Source organism: Malania oleifera, chromosome 5 (genome assembly GCF_029873635.1).
Source record: "Malania oleifera isolate guangnan ecotype guangnan chromosome 5, ASM2987363v1, whole genome shotgun sequence".
In the NCBI taxonomy this organism is placed as follows: Eukaryota; Viridiplantae; Streptophyta; class Magnoliopsida; order Santalales; family Ximeniaceae; genus Malania; species Malania oleifera.
In genome coordinates, this window is record NC_080421.1 from 48,681,474 (window position 1) to 48,693,211 (window position 11,738).

Sequence of the window (11,738 nt, forward strand, 5' to 3'; positions counted from 1 at the left end):
ACAGTCTCTTAAAATGTGTCATGTTTAGGCGGAGGCGGAGATAGCTGCTAAACGGTTGAAGATCTGGAGGCTGAATTAGGTTGATTTTGGAAATTTTGGTATGGCCATGGAGGCAAAAGCATTAGGGGTCTTGCAGATGTATTTGGGATTGAAAACCCGGAGCTTGTGGCCTCCAAGAGAAGTTTGGATGTTGTTTCCACCCGAGGTTGTAGGTATTCGAATAAGGGTTGTTGGACGACTTATCATACCAATTATGCGTGGCCTTCACTTCCTCTTGCACAAGCTTAGGTTGGGACTACGCATGGGGCCAATTATAACATGTATGGGAAAGGTCATAGAAAATTGCAAAAACCTCTACACTCGCCACTGTTTGCGGTCCTTAGGACAAGAACTGGTCAAATTTTTTGGATATGGTATGCAGGGTAGGGGCTAGGTCCTGGCTGTGGCCAACTTATAAACTCCCTTAGTTTTAGAGGTTTATGGACTGAGTAGTCTACAAGTGGCAGCCATGTGCTACTGAGAATTTTCAACCAAGTTTTCAAAGAGAACTCTGGCCTCGTTCTCGTGCTTTGTGAGGAAACTATCTCCACAAGATGCATCAGCCATGGACCTATCTCTCTCAGCTAACCCCTAGTAAAAAGTTTGAACTAATTGCCACTTGGGAACCTAATGATGTGGGCATTAACGGAGCAGGTCCCTGAAATGCTCCCAGGTCTCAAAGAAAAGTTCACAATTCATTTGTGTGAAACTTGTGATTGCCCTTTGCAGTTGGTTAGTCATCTCAATTGGGAAGTACTTTTTCAAAAATTTATGTTGCATGGTGACCTAGTTGGTAATTGAATTCGTCTCTAAGGACGTTAGCCAATATTTGGCCTTATCCTTCAAAGAGAATGGAAAGAGCCTAAGACGAAGGGCATCATCACTAAAATTAGGTATGCGGATGGTGAAACAAATCTCCAAGAACTCATCTAGATGCCGATAAGGATTTTCGTTGGGGTTCCCATGAAAATTGGGCAGCATCGAGATGATTGAAATCTTAATCTCGAATTGTGCTACTTGAACATTTGTGAACCAGATGCAGGACGACAATGTGTATGCATTAGGCACAAAGTAGTCCCAAAGCGGCTGAAGTGGTTGCTCTCCCATTACAGGTAGGTGGGGAGCTTGGGGTTCTGGGAATTGATCAGCAGGAACTGCTGGGTTTCGTTTGGCCATAACTTTTGGCTCAGACCACTCGGTGATCCTTGGATTGGAGGCAAGTTTCCCAACAGACCTATGGGATCTTTAAATCTCGGGATCTATAGGAACTATCTCGGGATCCCGAGAGCGCAAACAAAACATACACAGTTAAAGCACCCAAAATCAAGACTTTAGAGATAACAAACAAAAATGAAAATAAATAAAGAAAAAGGAAAATAAAAGGAGGGCAAATAAAAAACACAAGGCAAAAATACTCTAAAGTGGATGTTGGCTTATAACCATAGCCAATTCCCTTGCAATGGTGCCAAAATTTGGTAGACTCACCAAGGCTTGGGTCCTTAACTATGAAAGATAAAATTTATACTACCTAACAATCCTAAGTTCAGTAGAAAATGGGAAAGTTGGGTGTCGATCCTTAAGGACTTGAAGCACAATTATTAAGCTACTTCCAAATTTTTTTACTGTAGCCTTGTATAAAATATAAGTAAAAAAGTCGTATTTTTCAATGAGTGAAATCCAACAAACTACTGGAAAGCATGTAATAGAAAGCAAGTAAATCTAAGTTAACCCTACTTCTACAAAGTAGTATTTAGACATGAGTATAGTTTAGGATGTTGTTCTGCGTACTCTAAGTTCAATGAGTTTATTGTACTAAAATAACCGGAACCCAGTTTAACAATCCAAGGAGTTGTTCGATGGCATATAGTAGCAAAGGTGCACCAGCCATCTAGAGCATGGTCGGGAATCAGAGTATACTTTATCACAAATGATAACAAGAACCTTTATAGGAGACTTTAGCCTAATAAATGTGCTTAACTGATGCAATAGAGGTGCTAATCTTGTCATTAAACATCATCACAATCTAAACCATAAATGAAAGCAGTAAAGGAAAGTTGTAAATGAAAGAAAGTAAAACGAAAGCATGTAAAAAGATCATCCCTTTGCATTCATCACGTTTGTCACTAACGCCAGGAAGTATAAAAGAATATCATGTAATATACATAAAGAGCACATGAATGCCACCGGTTGTCACAGGTCATCAGACACTTCATACACGCACCAAAATAGGAATTGAAAACCTACTCTAACTAATCTACAATGGTTCTTAATGACATATTAAGTCCGTCACTAACCTAAGATAGGCCAAAGAGGAACCCAGAGCTCATGTTCGTATCGAATACTTATAGGCTCTAGAGTTTACAAGGTTTTTTTTACAAGTTAGGAAAGTTTGCAGCAAATCTCGCGCAGAAGATCGTCGCTGTAGACCAAGTCGCCCCTATGTCATTCTTGCGCGCACATTGGTCGAGACTCGCAGAAAATCAGGAATTCGAATCTCCAATGTCTTCAACTGTGTCGTGCCTTAGGGTCTTGCTGGTCGAGCTGATGGTCGAGACGAGCAGGATCTTGATCTTCAAGAAATCTTAGAAACTCAACATAATTGCCCATAAGGTCTCTTGGTCGAATACTTCATCGAGGCTCTTGGTAATTCTGCTCTTAGTTCTGTCTTAGTATCTCGATATGGTTGCCCTAGAGAGTCACTTGGTCAAGGACTTGGTCGAACCTTACAACATTTTCATCTCAGTCTGAACCTTGGAGTTAGCGGTGGAAGACTAAGTCGCCCCTGTGTGTTGCTCATCACGCCATATAGTCGAGAATTGTCTTCTTGTCCCTTGATAATATGAAGCTTCAAAAGCTTGGCTGAGCATTTGATTTGAGCTTTGAGTCCTCCAAATCCTCCTGGGCTTCTCGTAATGCCTAACTCCATGGTTTTAACCTATATTTCCTAATTAGACAAACAAACCTTGCATAGCTCTGCACAATAATAACTCTAGGCAAATACATAGTAAAGTGAGGATAAACAAAGATAAATGAGGGTCTAAAATTGCGTAATTTAAGGACTCATCACTTGGACAACTGAATGGTTAAATCTACTAAGTTTGCTAAGTTTATTTGTATTCTAACTTTACTTCTAAGTGAGTAAAAAGCTTCTGGGGGGTGGGGGGCTTTTGGGCACCGTCAGCTCCAGCACATCCAGCTCAATGTCACGGGCGTGTCAGAACTAACCTTACTTGATTTGGACCTTGTATGCACAACTTGAACACCTGAGTATTTAAAATCAACTAAGTTTACTAAGTTCGCTTCTAAGCTTCTAATTTTCAATCGAGGAGGATTTTTTTGGTACCTTCAACTCCGACACGTCCAGCTCAATATCATAGGCATGTCAGGACTGACCCCATTCGGTTTGGACCTCGTGTGCCTGACTTGGACACCTAAGTAATTAAAACCACTAAGTATGCTAAGTTATTTTGGATTCTAACTTTGCTTCTAAGTGCGCAAAAAGTTCCTGGGGAGGATTGTTTGGGTAACATCAACTCTACCATGTCCAGCTCAATGTCACGAACGTGTCGAGACTAACCTTACTCGGTTTGGGCCTCGTATGCCCAACTTGGACAATTGAGTGCTTAAAATCAACTAAGCTTACTAGGTTCACTTCTAAATGCATAATTTTAAATCGAGGAAATTGTTTTGGGTACCTTTAGCTCCGACACGTCTAGCTTGTTGGCTTAACAAGGCTTAATCTCGTTTTGATGATAACAAACTAAGGATACTAATTGTGCTTTCAAGATTAATTTCAGGTATTATATATCTCACATGAACAATGGATAAACCTAGTGAAGATTGACAAAAGCTTAGCTTATATTCACAAGTCATGAAGAATACAAGATCATTGAAGTATTGATCAAGCATGGACGATGTTAAAGCGACACTACATGAAGACTTAGGATTTACATGTTTTTAAATATTCTTAGAGTATCATGTAAGTACTTTTAAACTTAAAACTTGTTTATGAAGCTCTTAGGAATAAATATTCAACTTAAAGACCTATTCATTAACTTGGAAAATATTTTTTATAAAGTCTAAAATTCTTTTCAAAGTAAATATAAACAAGTATTGGAATCAAAATATGGAAAAACATTGAGTTATGGTAGGCACGCCAAGGCTTGGGTCCTTAATTACCAAAGATAAAATTTATAAACCTAACTACTCCAAAGTTTAGTAGAATAGTGAGTAAGTCGTGTGTTGATCCTTAGGGACTGGTGTACAGTTGTTAACCACTTCTAACCTAGTTTACTATACTTTGTGTAAAAAGGAAAAATGAAAGATTTTAATTGTGTTTTTCTAATAACTAGTGAAAGTAGTAAATCTATATTAACACTACTCCTAAAAAGCATATCTCAGAGTATAAGTCATGCCTAAACTATCGGGCCCTAGTCGAGGCTCCAGGAAAATTAGGAATTCAAATTCAGGTCTTGACCTAGTCGCACTCTTTAGTATTGCTAGCCGAGATGATGGTCGAGACTTGCAGGATCTCGACTTGATCACCCTTCATGGTCTCCCTGGTCAAGTTGTTCGTCGAGACTCTCAGTATCTCTGGCTCAGTCAGCTTTAGTCTCTCGACCTAGTCACCCATGGGGAACACTTGGTCATTGTGACTTGGTTGCCCCATGTATTAGTTGGTCGCCCACATGGTCAAATAGAGTCTTCTTTCCTTTGATGAGTTGAGGCTTTATGGGCTGGGCTGAGCATTTGATTTGGCCTTTATGCTCTACAATTACTCCTTTGGCTTCTCGTATTTCTTAACTCCTCGATTTTAACCTGTTTTTCCTGAAACATGAACAAACCTTACATAACTCTGAACTATGATAACAAAGGGTATTTACAAGATAAATGAAGAGAAAACAAAAGTAAATGGGGGTCTAAAATAGTGCATTTTAGGGACTCATCACTACCCGTAACTTACACTAAAACTAAGAAAACTAGAAAATCCTAGCTACCCTCTCTTTCGTGGGAAACATTGTTGCATTTACCATATACAACAAGGTTTTAAACCCCAAGGTGACCCTCATGGACGAGTTGTAGTCTCGTGAGGGTTTCCAGGGCAGTACCCATAAACACCAATATCAATGGACATTCAAATAAGATCAACATGCAACACAATCATGCCATTTCATATATAGGTATATAACCTTATTACAGGCAGGCTCTTTCATGCATAACTCCACTATGCAAACAACTCTGAAGCAAATAACTCATTTGAGTCTCAACATTGTATAGCCATTAAGAAAATCACAACTCATAGAGAATCAATCCAGTAATTGCAATTCAGAGTTAATATCATCATATAAATTCAAGTATAGATAGGCAACATCACAAGGCATGTGTAAAGTGAATGATTCATCACACTCAGGTTGCCCTTAAAAACCTACAGAATGGTCATCTTAACTCAGTCTCACTAGTATGCTCTAAAAAACACTAAACAAGATAGGTTCACTCTTATATGTGAGGAAGAATGTCATGATCAAACATCTTTTTGGCCTAGGTGTGCGTCTAGAGGGGTTGAATAGGCATTCTTTGTGGATATTGAAATTTTCTACAATCACAAAATTTTTTTTCCTAGAAGCAAGAGTATTACACCACAATAAATTTCAAAGCAAATAAATACAAGCAAGCAAAGTAGATAAGATAAGGAGAGAAGAGCTTACACTGCGATGTTAACGTGATTCGGCATCGAGCCTACGTCCATGCCTTGAGACCAACTCAAGGATTTCCAAATCAACTAAATGATCTCCTTTCAAGATGGAGAAGCCTTTACATCAAAGGAACCAATTGCAGCTACTCACCAAGAGCTTACACCAAGGTGTTCACCAAGAACCTCCTTCAAAAAGGCTTATAACGAACCTCCAAGTGTACAATGAATCAAAGCAAGTAGATACAACACGAAATGCTCCTTCTTGAGCTGATTATTACAAGTATAAACCTCACACTAATCTCTGTTGCAAATGATGTATAAACAAGAATAAAGTGCAAGAGAGCTTTGAGCAATATGAACCTTAACAATGAATGCTTCAACCAATGTTCTTAATAACCAATTGCTCAATCAATATATTTAATGAATCCTAATGGGTCATATTTATGGCCATGAAGATGAGCAAGTCACTGGCTAGCTATTGGGAATTAATGGAAACAAGAAAAATCAAAAACTAGCCATTTTTCGCACATTTATTACAGCATGTCAAAACCGATGGTCGACTATTCCCCTGGACAGGTCGATAGGTCATGCTCACTGGTCGACCAGTGTCCTGCACTGGTTGGCCAATCACTTAGCCTGTGAGAAGAAATTAGCTATTGGTTAAGCTAGTTGACCATTCCTTTACATTGGTAAACCAATCAGCTGGTCTTTTCACATATTAGACTACTAGAATTGCTAGTCAACTAGTGTTATGCCCTGGTCGACTAGTCCCCTATTTTCCACACTAGTAAGCCTCTAAATGAGCTAACTTATGCTAGGACAAGTTCCAATGAGATATATACAATCCAATGATGCTTAATGCTTTTCCTAATGAGATTCAAAGATGTTTTGTTTAGAAAACCAATTTTGAAAGCTTGTTTCACATCTTAAACACAAAGACTGATCTGATATGCATATATAAACTTAGTTTAGATGTGCTATACTATATGAACTACATGCATATGCATTTGCTTAGCTCTTGTAAGGTATTCTTATACACATCATACGCACAAGAGTTACAAAGTAAGTCCTACTTCACACATTACCAAACAAACATATAAATAACATAAGTCTTCATATATGATTTGGTTTGTTGTGCTTAGAGTGTTCCATGTATGTACTTTGGTTAGGGCCTTTGCTTAGTGCTTCATCGTTGTACGTCTGCTCATTGCCTTATTAAGACTTGTTTGATCATTCTACTTTCTTAGGTATTTTCCTGTTTAGCCTATACTGAACTTGAATTCATGAATTAGATAATTTGAGGGACACTAATGGATTGTTATCATCAAAACTTACAAGAATGGGAAACTTTAGCCACTAAGGCTAACACATCTCACATACGTTGAAGAACTAAAGCTAAAAGTGGAGTGAACTAGTCTCATAAGAATGGGATCCAGCCTATCAATGAGGTGTCGGGTCCTTCACCCTAGCCCCTTCTTATCTACTCGCCACATCCAACCAAGACCACCCTGAATTGACTTATCCATAAACCAAGCATGAATACGTCATACGCATTGGACAACTAAAGAAATTTCATACATGTAGGATCATGTGTGTTGTGTCCTTAACTTGACCTTTTTATATTTGGAGTAGGTATTCTATGTATTCTTTCATTTATTTTTCTCTTCAACTCATTCCTTTTTCATTTTTCTTTCATGGCTAGGTAGGAAAATTTTCCCAATTTTTATGTCTTCATGCTACCGAAAGGAGACTAAGCTCAAAAAGGGGTTCATGACATGTGTCTATCTCTAGGGGTGGTTTAATTCCCACATCTTGAGTAGGCTACAAGACCTAGGTTTATATCTTCCCGCTAGACATCACCTCTAGGCTAGAAAATGCAAAAATCGAGACTTGCATGCAAGGAATATTCAAAGAAGGAAAGTTGAGTTTCATGAACTTAGACTTTGACGTCAAAAACTCTAAAAATAAAAATAAAAATGAAAGGCTCAACAAGACCTCACAAGGTGTTATAGTCGCCACATTTGTTCTCTCAGTGCTCTCAAGGAACCCTAAGTGCTAAATCACGTGAAAGTGTGTCCTAGCCTTGTGAAGTACCATATGAATACCAAAACTTACACAATAGTATCAAAACAAATGAATCATTAGTCAACCCTAATAAAGTGACAAAACAATACATTGACTATATTATATGAAATTCCGCACAAGCAACCCACTACATTGTTAGTGGGCATAACAAGGTCATATAAATGATAAGTCTACGCATGTACCATGTAGGTGATATAGAGGTATGTAAAGGGCATAAATAGTGTTATCATGGCATGAAACAAGTAATGTGCACTGAAAATTTTTAAAGAGTGTGTCATTTTTTTGCTTAAACATGTACCATGTAGTATTTTCTTAACTCCTACCCCCGACTTAAAACTTCAGTGTCCTTACTAAAGTATGGAAAGAAAGAACCTGAAAAGAAAGGGAAAGAAACACTACACGGTGCTATGAAATTAGTTAGTGTACCTGTGTATATAACAACCACATAAAATACAAAAAAAATAGCAAAAACACATATTGTTACACTGAAGCACAAAAGACAAGTAGGCAAAAGCACCATGTATTTACATTAATATCATAGGCAATACAATGGAAGATTTAAACATTATAAGACCAGGTACGACAAAAAAAAGAAGCATGGTGATACAATACAAAATAAAATACAAATTAAAAGAAAAGAAAAGAAATAAAAACAATAGAAGTGCGCATAAGCACAATACATATACAGAGAGAGTGACAACAGATCCCAAGCATCTAGCCCTATCCCAGTTGGAGTTAGAATCAGAAATGGGATGAGAATTATTAGAAGCACCTCCGGGGACAGATGAAGGGGTTGCCATTGCAATGGCCACAACTTGCATTATTGTCGCCAAAAAATGGAAGATGTCAGGAGGGAGTGGCATGGTTGGCCTGAACGGCACCAGCTGGGTAGACGTGTCCTCCTGCTCTATAGTAGGCAATGCAGGACATCACACTAGGGACAACTGGCTCTTCTCCTAGGTGACCCTTGATGCTCTTGTTTCCTCAATGGTTGTTCCTACTCTCTCGAGGCCGCTCGTCCCCTTGAATACGACTCTTCCCTCAATGGGTCTTGGACCCTTTGCTGCCTAGTGGTGGATCGTGGTGAGTGGGCTTACTTTGCGTTAGTTTGAGATTCCAAACATAGGCATATCTTCGAAGAGAATTAACTAGGGATGGAGAGAGGAAGAAAGAAGAGAAATATTGAAGCCCTAATGCTCTAGAATGTAGAATCTCGCATGGTGGGGCTTACCGAAGCTAGGGCAAGTCACTAGAGTGCACTGAAGGCACTTGAGAAGTGGAGGAAGCTTAGGTGACTAGGTCAGAGAGAGGTGTGACAAAGGAGGAGCAAAGGTGTCAAGAGAAAGTGGTTTCTACCTTTGTAGGAAAAATGGTTTTAAACACGAATTTTGACAACTTCAACCAGGTTGCACTAGCTGAGTGTTGGTCACGCTTGGTCGCACCCTTATCTGATTTAAGAACACTAACTCCTAACCAAGTCACGCCGAGCTTAGTGCCGATCACACACATAGTCAACCCTCTTAGTAATTTAGAAGTTCAGAAAATTTCAGGGACTCAACTAGGTTGCGCTAAAGAAGTGATGGCCGCGTCCCTGGTTGAACTTCTCAGTACTTTGGAAGCTTAGAAGACTATCAGGGCTTGACCAGGTCGCACCTATGTATGCTGGTTACGCCCTAGTCACACACCCAACAAACCTAAAACCTATTCTAAGGCTAGGAAACCCTATCTATACTATAATGTACAACCTAAGGACTTAAAAGGAAAGGGAAAAAATGCTTGGATTGCCTCCCGAAAATGCTAAGTTTACCATCTTTAGCTAGATGCAATGAAAGCTTATATCAAACTCTCCCTGGTTTCAAAAAGGGGTTTCTTCCACAATTTCTTCATTAAACTAGGTCTCACTTACCCACAACCGTCCCTCTAAACTAGAGGACGAATAATGAATGGCAAGAATCTGCTCATATTAATCCTCTAGGCTAGAAATAAAGGGGCTTTTGGGTTGAAGTGAATCCTCTAAAGGGTCCCTCCATAGAATTGAGGGAGCTGCTTCCTCAACACATTTAGTTATCATATCAATGTCCACAGCTTGGACGTTATCGGGTGGATGTTGGGAAGTGTGGAATACATTCATTCAGAGCCGCATGTTGTCAAAGGACACATCCATAATCCCAGTCTTACATTGAATACGGGCATTAGTCATGGCTAAGAATGTTTATCCTAAGAGGACAGGGATCATGTCCTTGATTGGGTCTAAAGATTCCATATCTAAGATGATGAAGTCAATAGGGTAACAGAACTCCTCGACTTTGAGCAAGACGTTCTCTATCACAACCCAGAGCGTTTTTACTGATCAATCAGCAAAACTCAAGGTGACTGTGGTGGGCTTCAGCTCTCCTAAATTGAATTTCTTATAAACTACATAAGGAACGAGGTTCACATTTGCACCTAAATCTAGAAAAGCCCTATCAATGGTGTAATCGTCAATTACACACGTGATGGTTGGAGTGCCGGGGTCTTTTAGTTTTGGAGGAAGGTGACCTAATAGAATTGAGCTCACGTGCTCAGCTAGCCTTACTTGTTTGTTCATGTGCACCCTTGACTTTCACTTCTGCGTATGCCAAGTTCCTTAGCTAGCCTTACGCAGGCACTTTTTTAATAGCATCTAAGAGAGGAATATTGACCTTAATTTGTCTAAATGTGTCAATGATGGACTCACTAGTGGCCTTCTTCTTAGATTTAGAGGGTGCATGAAGAGTTGCAGGGAATGGCACTGCAGGGACATAATGGGGAAGTGATCCATCATTGGAGGGGGGAGGCATTCCGGTATCAGATACAAGACTAGGAGAAGGGGGATTACATAGCTTATTTTTAGGTTCTTCCCTCGTTTTCTCCCTACCCTTTTCTTGGTCTAACTTCTCCCCAACCCTATTATTTACCTCCCTACCACTCCAAAGAATGGTCACATCTTGGGTTTGCTCATTATATGACGAAAGTCCAATAGCCGGCTCACATTCTGCCCCATATTGGTCCTTAGGGTTCACTAGAGGCTAACTTAGATCATCTCTTCTACTAAAAAAGGTAGTTAGTTGCCCTATGGTGGCTTCTAGCTTAGTAATAGACTGGGAGTGCATTGGCTTTTTAAGTCTGATCTCTATTTTGATGCTGACAAACTACCAGTATCTTATGTGTGCGTTTAGTTTTTGAATAGGTTGTCATTTCAGTACGAATATAAGATATTGCAAAATGGAAGCCAACAGGGACATAAAGCTCACACACTCCTGGCGAATTCCACTGAAAATGAAGAGCAAGAGAAGAAGACATTTTGATTTTAAATTTGTATTGTATTTAATTTTTATATATTTGATATATAATAATGCATGCATTTGCATGATATGTTTTGAATGCTCAGAAATGTCGTAGATTGACCATAAGGACCAAATGACCTTAGGGCACCCTTTGGTCGACCGACACTAGGTTTTTGGGCGTACTTGAAAAGACCTTAGGTCCCAAGACATATGCACTAAAAAGTCCCCAACATCACTTATTATATCTGGGGAATTAAATTGGCTAAAAATTGAACTTAATTGAAAATGTTGAGAGGGTTTGGGCGACTGAACCCAAGCCATGTAAAATGGCTCGGGCGACTGAACAAGTCAACATGTTGACTTGGTGTTCGGGCACCCGAACTACTTTTGAGCATATCTCGCTCGGGCACCCAAACCTGTGTCATGTTCCTTTTCAATAACCTAGGTGCTCGAATGATTACGTTCAACATGGGCTCGGGCGATCGAATTGGTCAGTTCGGTTAACCAAGCTTTGAGTCGGGCACTCGAACCGAGTGCAAAATGTTTCTGACTTTTTTTCAGCCTACTAAACCTAGACTCGGGCAACTGAACTCCTTAAAATGGTTTTTTTAGCTGAG

General features: G+C 39.5%; 1 non-coding gene across 1 annotated transcript; it reads left to right on the plus strand.

Moving 5' to 3' along the window:
• The first annotated feature begins 664 nt into the window (after nt 1–664).
• On the plus strand, nt 665–770 carry LOC131156929 (small nucleolar RNA R71). The gene has a single exon (XR_009137190.1). It is a non-coding gene; the product is annotated as a small nucleolar RNA R71 (small nucleolar RNA).
• The last annotated feature ends 10,968 nt before the right edge of the window (nt 771–11,738 follow it).